Below are 23,171 nucleotides of genomic sequence, written 5' to 3'. Positions count from 1 at the left end.
GGCCAGTGTAGCTGGAGTAGAGAGGAAGAGGTGGAGAGGAAGTGGGGCGGGGGGGCGTGTAGAGCAGCAGAGGAATTCAGATAAGTCACAGTCATGGCAAGTCACATTAAATATGGTCTTACAGGTCACGGTCAGGACTTTGGCCAGCACATGTGCCCAAAATAATCAGGAGACCAATTACAGTGCCTGCCAAATTCTGAAGGCTTCCTTTCTGTCTGTTTCCTAAATCCTCCAAATCACTCCGTATCTTGAACTTTCCACATTTTGAGTCTTTCTGCAAGGGCACCAGAGCCCTTCTCTTCTCTCTTAAGACATCACATCAGGAATTATTTCTCCTGTATTATCAGTTTTTTTCCTTCTCTATGGAACAATTTTCATTAACATGCAAACAGGCTATCCTATCTCCCACATTTTAGAAGCTGTGCCTTAAAAAAACCCAGGTTTGACGGTCAAATCACAGTGTAGTTATGAAGAGGACCACATAGCATCAGTAATTTGTACATGGGGAGTACAGCCATATAGGAGCCGGGCCTGGTATATTCCTGCAGACTTTTACAGCTGCCAACATCACACTCAAAGCTCCTAGGTGTGTGGTTGATTCAGATCCCAAGATCTGCTTCACATAAACTGAGTATTGAGAGAATGGACATAGGACAGGTAAACATAGAGGAAAGAGGTTAGTAGCACTGAAAGCTTGAGAATGAGAGGAGAGAAAAATACAGTGATGAGACATAGGAAACAGCATGATGGTGTTCGAGCCTAGCCACACTGGGGAGCGGTGCTAAAGACAGAGAGGGTCTAAGAAAGGGCAGAACGCTGCCTATTTTAAAATTCTACTTGGGGAATCTTCATTCATGTCATGCTTCCATCCCTAAATTTAGTTTCAAATGAGTTCAATAAATTGAATTTAGTTTGTTATTTAGTTTAATATTTCCATTGATAACTTCCGATGTAGGCAAAGATGGGGCCTATGATGATTTTTGTTGGCCAGCTCTCTGCAGGCTCAGTGAACTGCCCTGGCAAGTAGGACTTTGAGTATACAGAGCCTCAAAGGGGTGAAAGGGCAAGAAGAATGTGCTCGGCATGAAAAGGGAGTGACTAACGGAAGACTTGGCGCACTGGATCTGCAAGGTGACCGCCCTGTGTCACCTGTCCCTTCCTTTCCTTGCTCCATATGCTTGCTCCCCTCGGAGGTCTCCGAGGCAGCGTCAGAAATGCTGTAAAGTGGGCATGTTTGCAGGTCGGCAATGTACCTTGATATGACAGTTCTCCAGGGGTTGTAGCTCGCGCCTTTATTTTGACAAAGGCCCCGAGACAATAGAACTTCCTCAAACCATAAAGAAATATACACATAGTAACCAGCTGTTCTCTAAAACTTGAAATGAGTAACAGTTAAGGGGAGTACAAAGTCCACCTAAGTCGTCGTACCCAATTAAAAAAAAATTACTGCTAATGTCAAACTAATAATCAGCAAAGTAGACTAGACCTGACGAAGAAAAAACACAAACACGTTTAATATTTTTCAGGCTTGACAGCATTGTTGAATTATGAATCTCTAGGGAAAACAGAAATGATCTCTTACCTAAATATAAGACTTATGAGCAATAGTTTGCTACCATTTGCCAGAGAGCTGAAGAACTGATTCTCAGGGATTAACACCAGCAAACTGATAAAAAATATATTTCCATAAATATTCTAAGAAAATAAAAGGAAAAAAGAGTAGAAGAAAAGGATAGTAAAGGAAACAAATACAAAACAATGATGTCATTTGAAAGCTGTTAATTGGATTCTGTTTGCAAACTTCTTTTTGAGTGGCTTAAAAGAAAAATAAAAAAAAATTAATAAGACCCTGAGAAGCGTCTACCAGCATCTAAAAGCTCTAGCAGCTAATCTCTTAATTAAACATAGCAATGATCATTTTAAATACTTGCACTATTTTCATACAAATAATATGTAGGTATTAGAGAATATAGACTTAAAAAAATTACTTAGAATTTCACCATCCAGAGAACGGTGAAATTCACCTAACAGAGAATCCATTAGGATTTGGATGCATATCTTTTCAGAGTGCTTCAAGGAGGAGGAGGAGAAATAGAATGAAATTGGAAGTATCAAGATGCAGTTTGATATTTTTAGTGTGTGTGTGTGTGTGTGTGTGTGTGTGTGTGCGTGCTGAGTTGCCATGAATAATGCACCTCCTATTCTGAGTTGTGGGAAAAACTGTATAAATGTCAAGGTAGTAGAATTAAATCTTACAGAACAAAGATTAAGTGGAGAGGGGATCCCACCTCCAGATAATAATACTCTCCAGTCTAAAGGGGAATAAGAAAGGGGAAAAGCATCGCATCCCATCAAAACCTAGCACATGATCTGACACTATGCTTAGACTGCCTGGCTAATGAGATGCGTTGACCTGCTGGATACATCATTAACACTTTAGAGGCTCATCACATGTCTTCCTCATAAAAGAGCTGTACTCCTTTAAAATGCTTCTGACGCTTCCCCGCATGGCCCAGTAGTAGTTGAAAGAATATACTTCTTCTGGCTGGTTTGTCTATGCCTTGCAGCCTTGACTACAAACTTCCCCAGGTTTAAGGAGTTGGTTGGATGAACTACCGCACTGGGCCAAACTTGGAGCCAGTGGTTCTCAGTTAAATTAAATCATAGCAAGATCTACGATGCCGTGGAGGAAGAAGACTGCCAGTGGTTTGGAAGAAAACCCAGTGTGCTGTTGAAATGCACAGGGCAATGGTACGATGTGCTGTCTGGTTGGGCTGTAGAATCACTACCATCAAACACAAAAACAGGCATGCTAGAGGGGAGAGGGCAGGGTGAGAATGAGCCAGTCATTGAGTGAAAGCCAGCCATGTGTCAGCCACCGAATCCTGGGAGGATCACATGTTGCAAGCACTGAAAGCCTAGGCCCATGTGAGAAGAACAAGATGGCAGAGTTCTCACACACACACACAACTGTGAAATCCATCACGGTCCTGTAGGGGAGTTCAAGTTTGGTCTTTAAGTTATTCATTGAAAAAAAAAAAGGCAGAGATCTGTTGGTTGAAGTACTCCTTTCTGCCCATGGATGCCGCTGAGGAAGCATCGTTAAAGTTTCCCCTCCCACCGCCGCCATGTCTAAGTCAGAGTCTCCCAAAGAGCCTGAACACGTGCAGAAGCTTTTCATCGGAGTTTGAGCTTTGAAGCGATGGATGGAGTCTGAGAGCCATTCTGAGCAATGGGGAACGCTCACGGACTATGTGGTAGTGAGAGATCGAAATGCCGAGTGCTCCAGAGGCTTTGGGTTTGTCATCTAAGCCACCGTGGAGGAGGTGGGGGCAGTGTGAATGCAAGGCCACGCAAGGTGGATGGAAGAGTTGTGGCACCAAAGGGGGCTGTCTCGAGAGAAGAGTCTCAAAGACCTGGTGCCCACTTAACTGTGAAAAAGATCTTTGTTGGTGGCATTAACGAAGGCACTGAAGAACATTATCTAAGGGATTATTTTATTTTATTTATTTTTTTAACGTTTATTTATTTTTGAGACAGAGAGAGAGAGAGAGAGCATGAACAGGGGAGGGTCAGAGAAAGAGGGAGACACAGAATCCGAAACAGGCTCCAGGCTCCGAGCTGTCAGCACAGAACCCGACGCGGGGCTCGAACCCACGGACCGCGAGATCATGACCTGAACCGAAGTTGGACGCTTAACCGACTGAGCCACCCAGGCGCCCCCCTAAGGGATTATTTGAAACAGTATGGGAAAACTGAAGTGAGTGAAGTCATGACTGTTCGAGGCAGTGGCAAAAAGGAAGGCTTTGGTTTTGAAACTTTTGATGATCGTGACTCTGTAGAACAGCGTGTCATTCAGAAGTACCATACTGTGAATGGCCACAACTGTGAAGTGAGGAAAGCCCTCGCTGAGCAAGAGATGGCTGGTGCTTCATCCAGCCAAAGAGGTCGAAGTGGTTCTGGAAACTTTGGTGGTGGATCCGGTGGCAGTGGGGATGACTATGATGGGTAATGATGGGAACAACCTTGGGGGTGGCGGGATTTACAGTGATTTTGGCAATTACCACAATCAATCTTCAAATTTTGGACCCGTGAAAGGAGGAGATTTGGAGGCAAAAGCCCTGGCCCCTATGGTGGTGGAGGCCAATACTTTGCTAAACCACAAAACCAAGGTGGCTATAATGGTTCCAGCAGTAACAGTAGCTATGGCAGTGGCAGAAGGTTTTAATTATGGCCAGGAAACAAAGCTTAGCAGGAGAGGAGGGCAAGAGAAGCGACAAGGACGCTACAGGTTACAACAGATTTGTGAACTCAGCCAAGCACGGTGGTGGCAGGGCCTAGCTGCCACAAAGAAGACATGTTTTAGACAATACTCATGTGCATGGGCATAAAGCTCGAGGACTGTATTTGTGACTAATTATGCTTCTTTTTTTTTTTTAATGTTTATTTTTGAGAGAGAGAGAGAGCAGGGGAGGTACAGGGACAGAGGGGGACAGACGATCTGAAGAGGACTCTATGCAGACAGCAGAGAGCCCGATGCGGGGCTCAAACTCATAGAACCGTGAGATCATGACCTGAGCTGAAGTCGGATGCTTAACTGACTGAGCCACCCAGGCTCTCCTGTATTTGTGACTAATTGTAACAGGTTATTTTAGTTTCTGTTCTGTGGAAAGTGTAAAGCATTCCAACAAAGGTTTTTTAAATTTAAAAAATTTTTTATGTTAGAGAGAGAGCGTGAGTCGAGAGGGATAGAGGGAGGAGAGAGAGAGAGAAAGATAGAGAGAGAGAGAGAGAGAGAGAGAATCTCAAGCAGCCTCCAGGCTCAGTGTGGAGCCCAATGTGGGGCTTGATCCTACAACACTGGGATCATGACCTAGTCTGAAATCAAGAGTCAGACGCTCAATCGACTGAGCCACCCAGGTGTCCCTCCAAGGAAGGGTTTTAATGTTTTTTTTTTTTTTTTTTTGCACCCATGCTGTTGATTGTTAAATAGTCTAATCATTACACTGAATAAATTGTGTCTTTTTAAAAATGTGCTGCGTATAGTTAGTCTATTCTGAAGTCATCTTGGTAAACTACCCCAGTAAAGTTAGAATTCCTTCAGGGTGATGCCAGGGTCCATTCAAGATTTATTTGCAAACTTTTTGGGCACAGAAGCCATTGTCCCCACAAACCTTGGTGTAGTTGAACTGACAGTTAATGTGTCATGACTTGGAGTTCACCGTTTAAAGGGTCACCCAGGCGAAGTCCTGGAGTTTATTTGGTTATTAATATAATCATTGGCACATCCTATGCAATATCTCTAAATTACAACATCAGATAGAAGTATAGATAAGATTAAAGCTTGTGTGTCATCCATTATCACGTGTAATCCATAAACGATTTAATGTTCTCTTGAAAAAAAGAAATGGCAAATACAAAGCCCCTTTTGGTTAATGGTTTCCACAAGGGAGGTTAGGACAGCTGCCTGTCACTCCCCACCCTGGGTGGGGACACGGGTCTCGGTTCTCCAATTCCGGGAGTAATCTGGAATGGCAGAAGCTGCTAGCTCTTTCTTTCCCTTGGATCAAAGGCAGTGAAGAGAATCTGAGTATAGAGAGGCCAGGAATCCTGTGAGGGAATAATTGTAGATGGTTCCTACACATTTTTACAGAATGTCGTTCCTTCCATTCCTCTCCCTGGCTCTCTCATGTGTTTATCCATTCTGACCTTCCACAAAAGCACTGTCGGAAAAGGGCCAGACATTTGCTGCTGATTGTTTTCTAATTCTGGTTGGATCCCTAGTTGGCACTCAATGGGTTAGGGAATTTGAAAGATCAGGGAAATTCCCAAACTGGACAGAGTCTAGATGCTTACAAGACCCCCTTGGTCTTAGAGTGACAATGACATATATTCAGTAAATACTGATTGAATCTCTGTGTTGTTGCAAGGCTTTGCGTGTAGGGGATATAAACCTTTTCTGTTTTAGTGATGATTTTAGTCATATCATAATCAAACCCCTACATCTTCTAAGACAGTCTCTCTTTTCTTCTGTTTCTTGGTGACATGGTCTATTCTTGGCTTCCTGTGAGCCCCTTATCCAAAGCTGGGCTGAGAAGCTTTAGGGACATCTAAGTAGCCACCCCACTGCGGCATCTCTCACTTATCACATGGACGTGAGAACACAGAACTGGACACCCTGGGGGTCCCCGCCCCTGTCAAGGTGAATGCTGGGCCCTAGGAGATGGGTGGCGACAGATAAAAAGCACACACAGCATCTTGCCCGCAAGGGCTTCTGAGTGTCCTGAAAACACTTGGGTCTCATGATGCCCTTATTCTGTAAAAGGATCATTGCTGTGGTCAAATGACTTGGCCCGTTATCACTCGGCAACTCAGCAGCTACACCAGAAATAGAATGCTGCCCAGTGCTCCGGATTGCCCAGCAGATGTTTAAAACACGGTCAACTCCCAGGGCAGGAGAATGAAGTCATCCATGGAGTCCTTGCCCCCAGGGTAATACAAAAGCTCACTGGGCCCCTGAGGTCACAGTAGTTCTTGCAGCTTGGGCTGTGACACCATTCCCCGCGGCCCCCTCCCCCAACCCCACCTCAACTGAAAAAGTAACCCAAGAAAGTTGCTCGTAAGCAGCTAGCAGAGCAGGTGTGCATTTGCTCTGTCAGAGATCAGAGTCGGTTCTGAGAGGGTGATCTAAACCGCAGCAGTGGGGGTGGGTGCTGGGCTCCCCAAAGCAAGCACTCGAGCTGCAGGGAGAAAACTGGAGATGCCCGCCTCGCAGTCTCGCCCACTCAATGAATGAGGGGGGAGCAGGGCCGCTGGCCTCACAGGGCACTTGGCCAGTTGCTGGCTGCAGCAGAGGCACAAAGCTGCAGAAGAGGGTGGGAGCTGAGATGCTCCCGCAGAAGAGGGTGGGAGTCAGACTACCTGAGTTCAAATCCCAGGTCCGGTGCTTGCTACCATCTACACTATAGGTGGGACACTGGGCAATTTATGTTAGCACTTTCTGCCTCAGGTCCATCTGTGAAATGTGGGTCATAAGAACACCAACCTCATACGGTCCATTGTTAGGATTAACTGAGCTATATGAGTAAAGTACTTAGTACCTGCATGTAATAGGCACCATGTAACTGTTTGCTGTCATATATTTACCAAAGGGCTATTAGGTGCCCATTAAAGATGATGGTTATAAATAATGATGTGCAGGTAAATGTCTAGCAACCTGCTCTTTGAGGAAACAAAGCTCTGATTCGTAACGTTTGCTGATGTTCATGGCTTACGTAATCTCATAATGACTGACTTCAAGAACACAGAGCTAAGAAGAAGCGTTCTTAAAGGCTTAAGAAGAGCTGTGAGCTCACATGTCTCAAGAGTCGCCACACCACTGGTTATGAAGCCCGAGTAATGACACGAAAGATGCTATGATATTTTATGGAAAGATAAGAATAAAATTTGAAATGGGCAATGATTACCAACTCTGTAAAAATCAAGTGTGTGCAGAGAAAAAAATGCAAGGAAATACATTAAATACTGGCAGGGATTGTTTTTAGAGTAGTGGGAAATAGTTAATTCTTTTATATATATACACATACATATATATATATATATATATATATATATATATATATATATATATATGTATAACAAAAAATATATAAATAAACAAAATATATATATTTTGTTTGTTTTTCTTAAAGTGTTTATGCTAAAAACATTAAAAAAGCAAGCAGAATTAGCTAGCACACACATTTTTTTTTTTAATTTTTTTTTTTTTTTTTAACGTTTATTTATTTTTGGGACAGAGAGAGACAGAGCATGAACGGGGGAGGGGCAGAAAGAGAGGGAGACACAGAATCGGAAACAGGCTCCAGGCTCTGAGCCATCAGCCCAGAGCCTGACGCGGGGCTCGAACTCCCGGACCGCGAGATCGTGACCTGGCTGAAGTCGGACGCTTAACCGACTGCGCCACCCAGGCGCCCCTCACACACATTTTTTTATCATGGGAAATTTCAAACATATAGAACAACAGTACAATTTACTCTAGGTTCTCGTTAACCAACAGTGATCAGTAACTTGTCAATTGTGTTTTATTTTAATTGAATAAAATTTCTTTCATTTATCCCAGAGATTATGTGAGATATCTAATATAAAATACAGGGCATTAAAAATATATGTGAACACCACACCATGATTGCATCTAGCAAAATGACTAATTCCTCAGTATCATCCCCACATGGGAAAGATGTCTTTTATAGTGTGTTTCCTTGAATCGTGGCTCAAGCATGACATTGGGTTGTTATTCTTTTAGCTCTCTTTCATTCATACCAATTATCTTTTCTTTTTATCTCTTTCATGTCACGAGTTTATCGAAGACGCTGATAATTCCCGTAGAATGTCCTGCATTCTAGATCTGGCTGAAGGCTTCCTTATTGTTACTTGTATGTCTAATTCCTGTATATCCCAAAAACTGTTGGTTACATCTAGAGAGTGATTCAGACAGCAATCTGTCCTGGGTCGTGCAATGGACTTCTGAATTTATCATGTTAGCACACATGTAATGTCTGCTTGTGCCACTGTTAGTGAGGCTAAGATTGATCTGTGGATTTACAAGGGTAACACATTTTAAAAACTAAATTAAATCAGAGAATTGGGGTGCCTGGGTGACTCTGTCGGTTGAACGTCCGACTTTAGCTCAGGTCATGATCTCACTGTTCATGGGTTCGAGCCCCCGGGTCGGACTCTGTGCTGACAGCTCAGAGCCTGGAGCCTGCTTCAGATTCTGTGGCTCCCTCTCTCTCTTCCCCTCCCCTGCTTGTCTCTGTCTCTGTCAAAAATAAATAAGCATTTTTTTTTAAATAGGAGAATATAATCGCAAGAATTCATTTACAGGATAAGGATAAGTAGGTACAAGGTCTCGATCACTCACGGGAAGGTGCCCTGTTATTTTCATGTCAAAATTTGCTGACAGAAGAGAGATACAGGCCCTTGACCCTGAGTTTCTCAGAAAGTTGGGAGGATATGACAATTTTAATATAGGCTTGGTGAATTCTTTGCAAATACACTAATTGATTCCCTGGTTTGAGGCCATCACAGAAACGCCAGGCACAGAATAAACCGATTAAAGCAAAACATTAGACAGGGTCCATCCTAAACCCCTTCAGCCCCACTGAGAGCTTCACTTCCCTCTTCTTGCAACTACAAGAGCCTACACTTGCCTTCCGACGTGGACTCCCTTTTCTAATTCAGCCCTCGTTCTGCTACTATCAGAGGGCTAAGGTGCACATCAGACCAGTTCAGTGTCCTGGTTAGGCTTTTCCAGTAGCTTTCTGTGGCCTGCTAGAAAAACTGGAAACTCTGATTTGTCACTTAGGGACCTTCACAATCTGGCCTGGCCCACCCTGCCCACCTTCCCACCCAAACCTCTTTTTCTTCCTTCATCCAACTCGCCTAACATAGTCATCCCCATGTCGTTCTCCAGATACCATGCTCCTTCACAACTCTGGGTCTTGGCTGTGATTAACCCCCTGCCTAAAATACCTTTCCTTTTGTCTGCCTGGCAGTTTTCCACCCATCCTTGAGACTCCTGTGCCAAGCCAATTTGACCTCCTTGGTCTGGTCTGAATATCTTCTCTGTTTCCTCGGAGGTCCTGACGAGTACCTCAGCTTATCATCATTCTGTACCCATGGACTCTCCTGGGCCTGGCACACCGCAGGTGCTTAGCAAACATTTGTCGAATGAATTAATTTAAAATGAAGCACTGTTGGAAGAATGAGGAAAGTGCAGGGTGAATTTGCCATTGGCCGAACAGGTGCACCCAGAAGACTGCTGAGTCCTGAGTGACCACATTTGCAGCTAGGTTTGTCCTTACTGCTGTCTCCTCAACCTTAAAAAAATTTTTTTTCAAATGTTTATTTATTTATTTTGAGAGAGAGTGCATGTGGGGGAGAGTCAGAGAGAGAGAGAGAGAGAGAGAGAGAGAGAGAGGGATACAGAGAACCGGAAGCAGGCTCCAGGCTCTGAGCTGACAGCCCCGAGCCCAACACGGGGCTCGAACTCACAAACTGTGAGATTATGACCTGATCCAAAGTCAGACGCTTAAAGGACTGAACCACCCAGGCACCCCTCTCCTCAACATTTTTGTCCCTTTAAGAGCTCGGGTTCAAATACAAGCTTCAGTCCTCTGTAGCTGTGTGGCCTCAGGTACTTAGTGTTATCATTTATTAAATGGAGATGATCATAGTATCGACCACCAAGTTTGTCTTGATGATTAAATGAGTTAATATACTTAAAGTGCACGGTAAGTTCTATTTAAATGCTTATTTTAAGGGGCGCCTGGGCGGCTCAGTCAGTTAAGCGCCCGACTTCGGCTCGGGTCATGATCTCGCGGTCCGTGAGTTCGAGCCCCGCGTCGGGCTCTGTGCTGACAGCTCAGAGCCTGGAGCCTGTTTCAGATTCTGTGTCTCCCTCTCTCTGACCCTCCCCTGTTCATGCTCTGTCTCTGTCTCAAAAATAAATAAACGTTAAAAAAAATAAATAAATGCTTATTTTAAGATTCCACGTTGGTCTCAACAGCTCTGCTTGGTGATTGGCTCTTCAAAGGCATAATTTGTGTCTGACTGAGTTTCCTTTCATTCATATAATGAACAAACATTATAGAAGCAAGTGGGGAGACTGTTCGGAGCGGTAGTAAAGAGGATGGACTTTGAGGCCAGGCTGCTTGGTTCCGCCCTCAGCACACATATTTAGGCCCTTGGAGCCTCTATCTCTTTATCTGCAAAGTGATGATAGTCAGGGGTCTGTTGTCAGGGTTATATGAGATCATTTGTGTAAAGCTCTTGACACAGGGCCTGGCTCAATGGGAACCACTCGGCAAATATCAGTTGTTATTATTAAGTATTTTCCTTTCTGGGAGTATTTGCATTTTTGCGTGAACTAAATAGGGGACATATTTGGGGGCAAGTCAGCAATTTGGATCTATCCCAGTAATGAGTCCTCTTTGGTTATTTTTTTCATGCTAGAGTATTTGACTCTCACGCCAATTCTGCTTGTACTTGCATAGATAAGGCAGTTGGAATGCTGCCCGTTCACCAGAATGAATGACTTCTATGTCTGTCGTTGGCTGTATTCAGTACAGCCCCTCCTACTAACTCAAAGTAAAAAATTTAGCAGTCAAACCATTTGGGTCCAAAAATGAAACCAATCCAGAGATCTCAGGATAAAAGTAGGTTTCCAGCAGCCCACTTGGGTCAGCCAGGATGTCAGAGTGGATAAGAACCCCCAAAGGTGTATGACTCCACAGCCAGGGCAGCTTGGGTGAAAAACCAGGTCCAAATGGACATTGAATCAGATTCAGGGATTGCATTAACAACTCAGCACTGCCCTTGAGCTGAACTGACTGTCCCTCTGGGAGTGCTCCTTAATGGGTTACAAGAGCCACTTAGCAAACCAGAAGTGGGTAGGTGGCCTGTGTTTCCACTTCCTCACGGGCTAAGGCCCTCAGGGAAATGGACAGTAGAGGGAGCTGAGTAGGGGTCAACCCACAATGGTTGTTGTATCCTACACATGCCATGTTTTCCTCCTGAAAGTTGATCTTGGAGATGTGAACATATCTTCCTTGCTTTTTAACCCAAGTTCAAATGTCCTTTTCATGTGACTTGTTAAAAGTACTTTTCTTTCTTGTATCTCACTCCTCACTAACTCCCATTGAATTATTAGTGCCCCAAAAAAGCCCTTATGATAAGCTATCGGACCACTCTAAAATATCTTCAGGCTGCCAAGTGAAGTTTCCTATATCTACACAATGTGTAGTGATTAAGGAGGAGCGGGGTTTTTGAGAAGGTGAGGTCTTTGCTATCATAAATAACAGCAGCTAGCATTGACTGAGCACTTACTATGTGCCAAAGGTGTTCCTGCATTATCTCATGTAGTCTTACAGGACAGGGCTAGGTACCAGAATCAGCCCCATTTTCCACATGAGAAAACTGAGGAAGCAGAGTCAAAGCAATTGCCCAAGTTTGTACAGTTAGCGAGTGACAAAACTACGTTTCAAACCAAGAGTGTCTGCTCTAAGGGCAGAGCTTCTAATCTGTAGTGTATCCCACTCTTCTCTGTTCTCCACTTCCATAATTACCATATGCTGTGGTCCGAATGTTTGCGTTCCCCACAAATTCATATGTTGAAATCCTAACTCGCGAGGAGATGGTATTAGGAGGTTGGGCATTTAAGAGATGATGAGGTCATGACTAGGGGAGTTGCCATGACTGGGAACAGGGCCCTTATAAAAGAGACCCCACAAATCTCCCTAGCCCCTTCTGCCACGTGAGGACACAGAGAGAAGTCAACAGTCTCACCCCAGCAGGGTTCCCCCACCAGAACCTGACCATGCTGCATCCTGATCTCGGACTTCCAGCCTTCACAATGGTGAGCAACACATTTCAGCTGTTTATAAGCCACCCAGTCTACGGTACATGGCTATTGCCACCTGAACAGACTAAGACAGTACATATGTCTAGGACAAGATCGCGGGGTCTGCAGCTCACGATGATCATACACTGCCTCAGTTCCTTGAGGTCACAACCTTCTCCCCACTTGCCATTCATCCATTCAGTCATCCATTCAATAAATATTTGTAATGGAACACCAACAACGTGCCACACCCCGAGGACACAGAGGTGATCAAAACCAGGAGAGGCCCTGCACTTACAAAGCCCACAATTTACATGGGACACCAGCCCAGGTGGAGTGATTACACACACATGTGAAACTGTAGCTGGGGACCAGAGCCGCAGGCAGAGGGACGACATACTGTGAGAATGTGCCAGGGGAAAATCGCCCTGGTTGAGGTGGTCAGGGAAGGCTCAAGATGTCTAAAGAAAACGGAGAGGGGAAAGCATCCCGATGGGCTGAGGAACATAGGAGGAAGCCCTGTGACCCACATCCTGGGTCTGAGAGTTGACCAGTGGCCGTAGGGGGCCCAGCCATGGTTTTTATCTTAATGACCATGGAAGGCCCTTGAACCACCGACTCTAGACTCCATTTTTGAAAAGTTGCTCAGTGCCAGCAGCGCCCCTACAGCCAGGCTCTGTGTGTGTCTGGTACCCATGGAATATCCAGGAGGCAGATCTTTACAGCATCAATCAGCACCTTTCCCCCTGCCCCAAGTTCGACTCAAGTCATGGTGTTGGCTGGCTTGGGAATAGAGAGAACCCGGTTCTCACAGCTTCCTGCCCGGTCTGTAGGCTCATTCTCTTTGGCTTGGTGGGGGACTGACAGTTCTAGAGAGATGAAGGGTCACATAGTGGAGACAGTAATGACAGAGTTTGTCTTGAACTAAGGTTACCTTTACTTCTCTGCAGACAAATCATAATAGTAAGTAAGTTGGTGCACTCAGCAGAATTCCACAGATAGTACTCTCTATCTCTGCCTTTTCTGCAGATAATGCTGTAAATTCTCTGCTTGAAAAAAGCAATTATGCAGTTTTCTGGTACAAAGCTCACTGCTTGCATTCCACAATCATAAAAGAATAAAGACATGATGACTCATTTATTACTCTTGTTACTTAAATATTACTCACTAAACTTTGTTAACAACAGTTACTAGAAAATGACTTCTCTGCCTCACTACATAGAATTTTCCTTCTGGTTTTAGATGCCATTTCTAGTGCCGTCTAAGAGAACTCACTTCTCTGAAATGGTGTGTGTGTGTGTGTGTGTGTGTGTGTGTGTGTGTGTGTGTGTGTGTGTATGTTGGGGGTGTTATTTACTTATAATTTAATTTAAGAGACAGAACTCGAGTTGGGGAGAGGGGCAGAGGGAGAGGGAGTGGGGGGAGAGAGAGAGAGAGAGAGAGAGAGAGAGAGAGAATACCAAGCAGGCTCTGTACTCAGCACAGAGCCCGACACAGGGTTCAGTCCTAGAACTGTAAGATTATGACCTGAGCTGAAATCAAGAGTCAGATGCTCAACAGACCGAGCCACCCAGGTGCTCCTATTTATTGTTTATTTATACTTTTATTTCAATCTGTCTTTTAAGGAACCCCCAGTAAATGATTCCAATGTGAACGTGCACAGTCCCTTTCCACAGACTCAAAGATCCTTATGATGACACAAAGTGAGCCTCTTCCAAAGGATTTCCAAAAGACTGACACTTTTGCTCCAGAAGTATAAATGTTTAGATTTCAAAGCTGGAGGAGTCATCTGGATGTCTTCTAGATAATGCCTTTAACTCTAAAAAAGTGAAAACAAAATCATCCTTGATTTGTATTTGTACAAGGTTGGGGTGGAGGGCAGCCCAATCCACAGCCTGTGCCAAGTGAGGGCTGCCCCAAGTGAAATCTACTATCTCAGCCCGGGACGAGGGATGGGAGAGTCAGTCAGGGAGATCCTTGGGAGAAAGCGGGAGAGATGGTGAATTTTACATGTCAGTTTTGCTCTTCCAGCCAGGGCACAGATATCTGGCCAAACATTATTTTGTGTGTTTTTGGATGAGTTGAACATTTAAATTCATTGAGCGAGTAATGCAGATTGCCTACCTTGGCCTAAAGGGCATCATCCAACCCTCTGAAGGCTTGAATACAACAAAAGGCCCATCTTTCCCTGAATAACTGGGAACTCCTCTTGCCTGATTGCCTTTGACATGGGACATGGGTGAAGGTTTTTGTTGTTGTTTTTGTTGTTGTTGTTTACCTGTCCTCATGCTCACTGAAACACTGATTCTTCCTGGGTCTCCAGCCTGCCAACCTACATCATTGGTTCTCCAGCTCGATGACTGCACATGTTGAGATTTGTAAGCTGCCATAAACATGTGAGTCAATTTCTTATAATGGGTTTCTCTCTCTATATATATATAAATACACACATTGCATTGGTCCTGTTTCTCTGGAGAGCCCTGACCACTATGGTATGAGAGGAGGCTCATCACCTCGCAAGACGTGGGTCAGAGCTGCTGGAAGTCTTGCCTGATGAAGCACCTCTCTGTGCAGATCCCCTCTAGATGGCCTCCATTCTCTCCTTCTAAGTCCCAAATTTCTCTGTGAGGTTTATTTTCTCCATTTCACTATGAGAAGCTGCAACAGGAGGTAAGGAAAGGGAAACTGTAGTTTGGGCTTGGCAAGTCCAGACTCTTGATTAGGTGGAAGGTAGGCTGGAGCGTGGAGGTCATCTAATCCATCTGCCTCCTACTCAAGGCAGAAGAGCTTCCCACACTGAGCTGAGCATGCTCACGCATGCAGTCCTTCCATTGAGAAAGACACTGTGTTGGTTCAGAGCAGGGCTCTGGAATCTGACAGCTGGGACCCCACCTGGCCTCCACTTCTCAGTAGCTATGTGACCTTGGGCACTACTAGATCCCACTTGACTCATTTCTATAATGGGGATAATTATAACATAGATTTCATGGGTCACTGAAACGATCCCTTGAAAATACAGAAGCACATAGTCTAGCATCTGTGTTGGCTGTTACTAATAGTCCTGCCTCTTCTATACCAACTTTAATTTAGGGTATAAATGTCTAGATTTGGCAATTCTACATTAGCATTTGCTTGAAACTTTGGGGAAAAAAACCAAAAAACAAACAAACAAAAAACTTTGGGACCTCTGCAGATTTAATAACCACAACTTGTATGTATTCAAGTTCCCACTGCTCAAAGTACAGGCTATGCCCCAGCCCCCTAGAAGCCTACCAGAAATGCAGAACCCAGGCTCCGGGTAAAGTGCAGCTACATTAAGGTTTGATTTAAGGCTCTGACAGAAATGACAAGGAGCACAGGGTTAGTGACAAATTCTTATGACCATACTCTGGAGACAACTCTCAAATTTAATACTGATTAATGTTCAATTCTGACCAACATAATGAAAAACAGATTTGCACAGGAAGGATTCTGAATGGTAGAGCAGAACCCAGAGGAAGGCAGGACCAGAGCAGCAGCAAGAGCTCCTGGACCCCTCTGGGGTATGGCTTTAGACACCTCAACTCCACCTGCCTGTGTATTCTATTCAAATTTTCTCTTACTGGTCCAGTCTGGGTCAGTGTCTTCTACTCTTGGACCAATCAGCACTGGCCAGTCTTGAGTGGGCAGCCAGGAAGGTGCTAAGCCAGAAGCTAACCTACTTTGTATCCACTACAAAACCATGTTCCTGAAAGATGAGTCCACATTCCTGCTCTGAATAGCTTTTACACGTGTCCATTTAAATGAGCTATACTAGGGGCGCCTGGGTGGCTCAGTCGGTTAAGAGTCTGACTTCAGCTCAGGTCACGATCTCGCGGTCCATGAGTTCGATCCCTGCGTCGGGCTCTGGGCTGATGGCTCAGAGCCTGGAGCCTGCTTCTGATTCTGTGTCTCCCCCTCTCTCTGCCCCTCCCCTGTTCATGCTCGGTCTCTCTCTGTCTCAAAAATAAATAAATGTTAAAAATAAATAAATAAATAAATAAATAAATAAATAAATAAATAAGCAAGCAAGCAAGCAAGCTATACTAGCTGTCTACAATGGATCCTAAACAAAGTTAATGCCTAAAGTTAGGCATCCAAACTTGCCTCAAAAAAAAAAAAAAAATGGAGAGGGGTGCCTGGGTGGCTCAGTCGGTTAAGCGTCCTACTTTGGCTCTGGCCATGATCTCCTGGTTCCTGAGTTTGAGGCCCACATTGGGCTTTGTGCTGACAGCTCAGGGCCTGGAGCCTGCTTTGGCTTCTGTGTGTGTCTTTCTGTCTGCCCCTCCTCTGCTCACGCACTCTCTCTCTCTCAAAAATAAATAAACGTTTAAAAAAATTTTTTAAGTCGAAAAAAGAAAGAAATGGAGATAGGAGGCTGACTTTGAGAGATGTTATTTTTGAAGGATAACAATATATTTACCTTATTAAATTATTAAAAACAACAGCTAGCACATTTGATGTTTGTTCTTAGCAAAGCTTTCGTTTGGAGGGTTTAATCGCTCAGAAGATTCTTCTGGATTTTTAGCTTCCTCCAAAGGCACTAGATCTAGAGGAACAGATTGTTCTGGGTCTGGAAAATAAAGCTCAAATTTCCCAGCAGGCCATATTTGAGAACTGATGTTAGAATAGGGGCTATGGTAACCCGAGGGAGAAGAATGAACTCTACACCTTCATCTGACCCATTGTTTAATCTGTGACAAAAACATGCATGTTGATAAAATCTCAACCATCTGGAACTAAGGTCAGGAAAAGGAGAGGCACATTTTTGGTTCCCAGTCAGCTAAGGTATTAAAGGAATAATGCAGCCAATATTTTGAAAGCAATAATCCCACTGTTCTTTGGAGCAGCTAAGCTTTACCTGGAGTGTGTTCAGGCATGTGTGCTACAGCCTAGGAAGGGCATTGGAAACTAGATGGATTCCAGGCAAAGGGCATCAGGAGAACGGGTAGCATGGTTTCCAGAACTTTTTTCCAAAGAGCCATATAAAATAGAACCAGGAATTGGGAACCATGGAATTTAGCTGGAAGAAGCATCTTCAGCCAGGGAGGCCATGTGAGAGACACCACCGATGAACTAAGCGGCAAACTAAGGCCACTGAGTGGCAGTTTTGAAGAGAGGGTTTTTAGTGAATCCAAACATCATTTCTTTATCTCTGGCACAGAATTTATTTCATGGAGAAAACTGTCTATGATGGGGGAAATGTCTTAAGAAGTCTAATTTGGAAAAGAAAACCAAAGCTGGAGGCATCACAATCCCAGATTTAAAGCTGTATTACAAAGCTGTAATCATCAAGAGGCTATGATACTGGCAAAAGAACAGACACTCAGATCAATGGAACAGAATAGAGAACCCAGAAATGGACCCACAAATGTATGGCCAACTAATCTTTGACAAAGCAGGAAAGATTACCCAATGGAATAAAGACAGTCTCTTCAGCAAGTGGTGCTGGGAAAACTGGACAGCAACATGCAGAAGAATGAACCTGTACCACTTTCTTACACCATACACAAAAATAAACTCAAAATGGATGAAAGAGCTAAACATAAGACAGGAAGCCATCAAAGTCTTCAAGGAGAAAGCAGGCAAAAACCTCTTTGACCTTGGCTGCAACAAGTTCTTACTCAACATATCTCCGGAGGCAAGGGAAACAAAAGCAAAAATGATCTACTGGGACCTCATCAAGATAAAAAGCTCATGCATAGCAAAGGAAACAATCGGCAAAACTAAAAGGCAACTGACAGAATAGGAGAAGATATTTGCAAATGACATATCAGATAGAGGGTTAGTATCCAAAATCTATAAAGAACTTATCAAACACAACACCCAAAAAACAAATAATCCAGTGAAGAAATGGGCAAAAGGCATGAACAGATACTTTTCCAAAGAAGACATCCAGATGGCTACCAGACACATGAAAAGATGCTCAACATCACTCATCATCAGGGAAATACAAATCAAAATCACTGTGAGATACCACCTTACACCTGTCAGAATGGCTAACATTAACAACTCAGGCAACAACAGATGTTGGGGAGGATGCGGAGAAAGAGGATCTCTTTTGCATTGTTGGTGGCAATGCAAGCTGGTGCAGCCACTCTGGAAAACAGTATGGAGGTTCCTCAAAAAACTAAAAATAAAACTACCCTATGACCCAGCAATTGCACTACTAGGCATTTATCCAAGGGATACAGGTGTGCTGTTTCGAAGGGACACATGCACCCCCATGTTTATAGCAGTACTATCAACAATAGCCAAAGTATGGAAAGAGCCAAATGTCCATCGATGGATGAATGGATAAGGAAGATGTGGTGTATATATATATATACAATGGAGTAGTACTCGGCAATCAAAAAGAATGCAATCTTGCCATTTGCAACTACGTGGATGGAACTGGAGGGCATTATGCTAAGTGAAATTAGTCAGAGAAAGACAAACATCATATGACTTCACTCATATGAGGACTTTAAGAGACAAAACAGATGAACATAAGGGAAGGGACACAAAAACAATATAAAAACAGGGAGGGGGACAAAACAAAAGAGACTCACAAATATAGGGAACAAACTGAGGGTTACGGGAGGGGTTGTGGGAGGAAGGGGTGGGCTAAATGGGTAAGGGGCACTAAGGAATCTACTCCTGAAATCATTGTTGCACTATATGCTAACTAATTTGAATGTAAATTAAAAAAAATAATAATAATAAAATAAAATAAATACTTTATTGCCAAAAAAACAAAAAGACGTTTCCCTATGGTTTCTGATGCAATTAGAAAACAAACTTAATTTTGGAAACCACAACATTAAATGACTTTTAAGGTTTCCTTCAATTCTAAACATTTTTTTAAATTCTTTTGTTTATTTTTGAGAGACAGAGCACAAGTAGTGGAGGGGCAGAGAGAGATAGAGGGAAACACAGAATCTGAAGCAGGGTCCAGGCTCTGAGCTGTAAGCACAGAGCCCAACGTAGGGCTTGAAACCACAAGTTGTGAGATCATGACCTGAGCTGAAGTAGGACACTTAACCTGACTGAGCCGCTCAGGCACCCCTAGTACTAAACATTTTGAATGGCATGAAATGTCAGCTCTTACACGAGGTTATCTCATGCACATATATACATGGATATGATAAAACCATTAATCCTTTGATTTACAAAAATATGGTAATAATTACTGCAATTTGCTCTGTACACTTGATATGCATTAAGGATCTTTCTATGTTAGTACATACACAGCCACCTCATTCTTCTAATGACTGCCTCGTGTTCCATTGTAAGGCTGTATCATAACATAATAGACATTTAAGCTGTTTCCAATTTGTTACTATTACAGCCAATGCTGAAATAAACATCACTGTAGTATACTGATGTATATTACAAGCATGTATTTGGCACACATTTCTCGAATTGGAATTTTGAAGACATTCCATAAGACCCTACCAGTTTATTCTCATACCAACAGCTGAATAAAGATTCTGTTTCCCCGTCCTTCTACCCTTCAATGATACTATCAATCTTTTAAATTTAAGATAATCAGATGTATGAAAAAATCTTATTGTTTTAATTTGCATCTGTTTGGTTGCCATTTCTGGCACACAGCTCCTAGAACCCTTGGAATTTCCTGAGTGACTTTTGCTATTCATAACAAGCCCCTTCCAGCCACACCTGAGTTTGTGTTAACGAGGTGACTTTTGGAAAGCACCCAGGGCTAGGGGCCGGTTGCCAGGGGAACCAACTTTATGGTTAGAGGGATGGAACTTTCAGTCCCATCCCCTGATCTCTGGGGATGGAAGAAGTGTTAGAGAGTGACTGAGTCACTAATGGCAAAGATCTAATCAATTGTGTGTACATAAATGAATCCTTCACAAAACCCCCAAATGAGGAGCTCAGAGAACTTCCGGGTTGGCTTGCAGGAACACTTTAAAGTGCCTGAAGGTGGTGCACCTCAAATTCAAAGGAACAGAAGCTCTGGAACTTGAAAGATGTACTTCTTCATCTGGTTATTCATTCATATCCTTTAATATCCTTTGTAACAAGCCAGTAATCTAGAAAGTACTGTTTTCCTGAGTTCTGTGAGTGGCTCTAGCAAATGAGCTGAGCCTGAGAAGGGGGTCATGGGAACTTCTGATTTATAGCCAGTTGGTCACGAGTTCAGGTAACAACCTGGACTTGTGATTAGCATCTGAAGTTGAAGGAAAGGGCGGTCTTCTCGGATTGACTTTGACTTTGTGGGATCTGATACTATCTTCAGACAGAGTGTCAGGATTGAGTTAAATTATATAACAGCCTGCTGGGGTTGCAGGATTGCTTGGTGTGGGAGAATTACCACACATTTGGTGATCAGAAATAGCAGAAGTGAAGTAGAATGCTGGGACTAGAGAAGACACGTAGGAGTGTGTTTTTTCACAAGAATCTTCTTTGTTCATTTTTCTATTAGATTGAAACTTCTTATTGATTTATGAAGGCTTTTTATTTATGATGGCCTGTCTTAGTTCAAGCTGCTGTAAGACTGGGTGGCTTAAACAACAAATATTTCTTTTTTTTTTTTTTTTTCAACATTTATTTATTTTTTGGGACAGAGAGAGACAGAGCATGAACGGGGGAGGGGCAGAGAGAGAGGGAGACACAGAATCCGAAACAGGCTCCAGGCTCTGAGCCATCAGCCCAGAGCCCGACGCGGGGCTCGAACTCCCGGACCGCGAGATCGTGACCTGGCCAAAGTCGGACGCTTAACCGACTGCGCCACCCAGGCGCCCCAAACAACAAATATTTCTTACAGTTCTGCAGGCTGGGAAGTCCAAAATGAAGGTGCTGGCAGATCCTGCGTCCGGTGAAGGCTGACTTCCTGGTTTGCAGATGGCTGTGTTTTCATTGCAAAGAGAGAGAAGGAGAGAAGAGAGAGGAGAGAGAGAGAGAGCGAGAGAGAGAAGGACCTCTAGTATCTCCTCTTATAAGGGCACTAACTCCATCATCAGGGCTCCACACTCATAACCTAATTACCTCCCAAAGACCCCCATCTCAAAATACCATCACTTTGGGGGGTTAGGATTTCTTTCTTTCTTTCTTTCTTTCTTTCTTTCTTTCTTTCTCTCTCTCTCTATCTCTTTCTCTCTTTCTTTAACATTTATTTTTTGAGAGACAACAGAGCACAAGGTGGGTGGGGCAGAGAGAGAGGAAGAGACAGAATCTGAAGCAGGCTTCAGGCTCTGAGCTGTCCACACAGAGTCTGATGCGGGGCTTGAACTCACAAACCACAAGATCATGACCTGAGCCAGAATTGGAAGCTTAACCAACTGAGCCAGGATTTCAACAAATAAATTTGGTGGTGGTGGTGTGTGTATGTGTGTGTGTTGGGGGAGGGGGGGGTCACAGACATACATTCCACAACATTCCATGACAAACATTCAGTCTATAAGATGGCTGTTAGTCTTTTATGTAGTTTCTCTAGAATGTCATTTAACTCTTGTATTTAATTACATTTTAAAAATAGTTATCTTACAAGATTCAAAAGTCAAAACTATACAGAAAGATAAACAGAGAGCAGTCTCATTTCCGCCTTTATCCCTTCACCTTGTCCCTCCCTATCCCCTGTGTAAAATCATTTTTCCTGTTCTTCATTTTGTAAACATAAGCAACAATGTCCATATAGTCTTTCCCCTCATTTTCTTAATAAACTGTATCAAACAGTAGACAATGTTCTGACCTCTATGAAGTGTTTTCACTTAATATACATTGTAAATATTCTAATAACCACTCCGCATCTTCCTCATTCTGTTTCTCTGCTTCTTCAGACTCCATTGTGTGGATGTAACTGTAGTTTATCCTGGACACTTGGGTCGTTTCCAACTATTTTACCATTACAAACAATAATGAAATAAATAACTTTTTGGATATTCTATTTTGTATCCGGAAGTGTATTTGTAGGAGACAGATTCCTAGGAATGAAATTACCAGGTCAAGGAACTATCACTTGCTTTTTAACTTTGCCATGACATCTTTCATTACGGAGATGTTTTAAGTTTTTATGGTGATTTTTTTCTATTTAAAACTGGAAGGTGGGGGCTGGGTGGCTCAGTCGGTTGAGCATCTGACTTCAGCTCAGGCTTTGCGGTGGGTTCGCACCCTGTCTCTGTCTCTCTCAAAAATAAAATAAACACAAAAGAAAATTTTAAAAAATATGTTGAAGTTGCTACCTACCGTTTAAAAGAAAATGTCATCTTTGTATTATTCTTTGATTCACCCTTAATCTTCTTTATATCCTTTCTAAGTATTTTTAATCTTATAAGCATTCTTTTACATTATGTTTAATATATTTTTGAAGTCACTGTTACCGAGGCACGATTTATATTTATGTTAAAGTTTCACTTTTTCAAGTGTATGGTTCAATGAATTTTGACAAACGGATGTGGTTGTGTTACCACGGCTTTAATCAAGATGTAGAACGTTCCCATCGCCCCAGAAAGTTCCCTCCTGCCCTTGTCGTCAAATGTTGAATTGATGAACTGAATTATCTGTTGGTAGACTGGGCTCCTGCAGTCTCTCTTCTGTATTTTATTTACAGACCGCCTCTTCTAGGTGTGAGGACAAAGGTCTGGCAGAGACAGGAGTGGCGGGGACCTTCACAGCACCCAGAAGATCTGGGAAGTTTATCTGGAGCAACTAGCGGGTGTTCAGTTGGGCTGGGATCAGCCAGTCTGCGCGGGGAACCCACTAACGTCAAACCCACCTGGGAATGTTTCTTCTCAACCAGAGTGTT

The 23,171-nt window shown here is 43.3% G+C and overlaps 1 pseudogene; it reads left to right on the top strand.

Moving 5' to 3' along the window:
• Nucleotides 1-3,128: 3,128 nt before the first annotated feature.
• On the top strand, nt 3,129-4,389 carry LOC112861544 (heterogeneous nuclear ribonucleoprotein A1-like; annotated as a pseudogene).
• Nucleotides 4,390-23,171: the final 18,782 nt, after the last annotated feature.

The sequence above is a fragment of the Puma concolor genome, chromosome A1 (assembly GCF_028749965.1).
Source record: "Puma concolor isolate L17-30 chromosome A1, mPumCon1.1.hap2, whole genome shotgun sequence".
NCBI classification, from domain to species: Eukaryota; Metazoa; Chordata; class Mammalia; order Carnivora; family Felidae; genus Puma; species Puma concolor.
The sequence above is the reverse complement of the archived record's forward strand: the minus strand, read 5'-3'. Positions and strand labels throughout refer to the sequence as shown.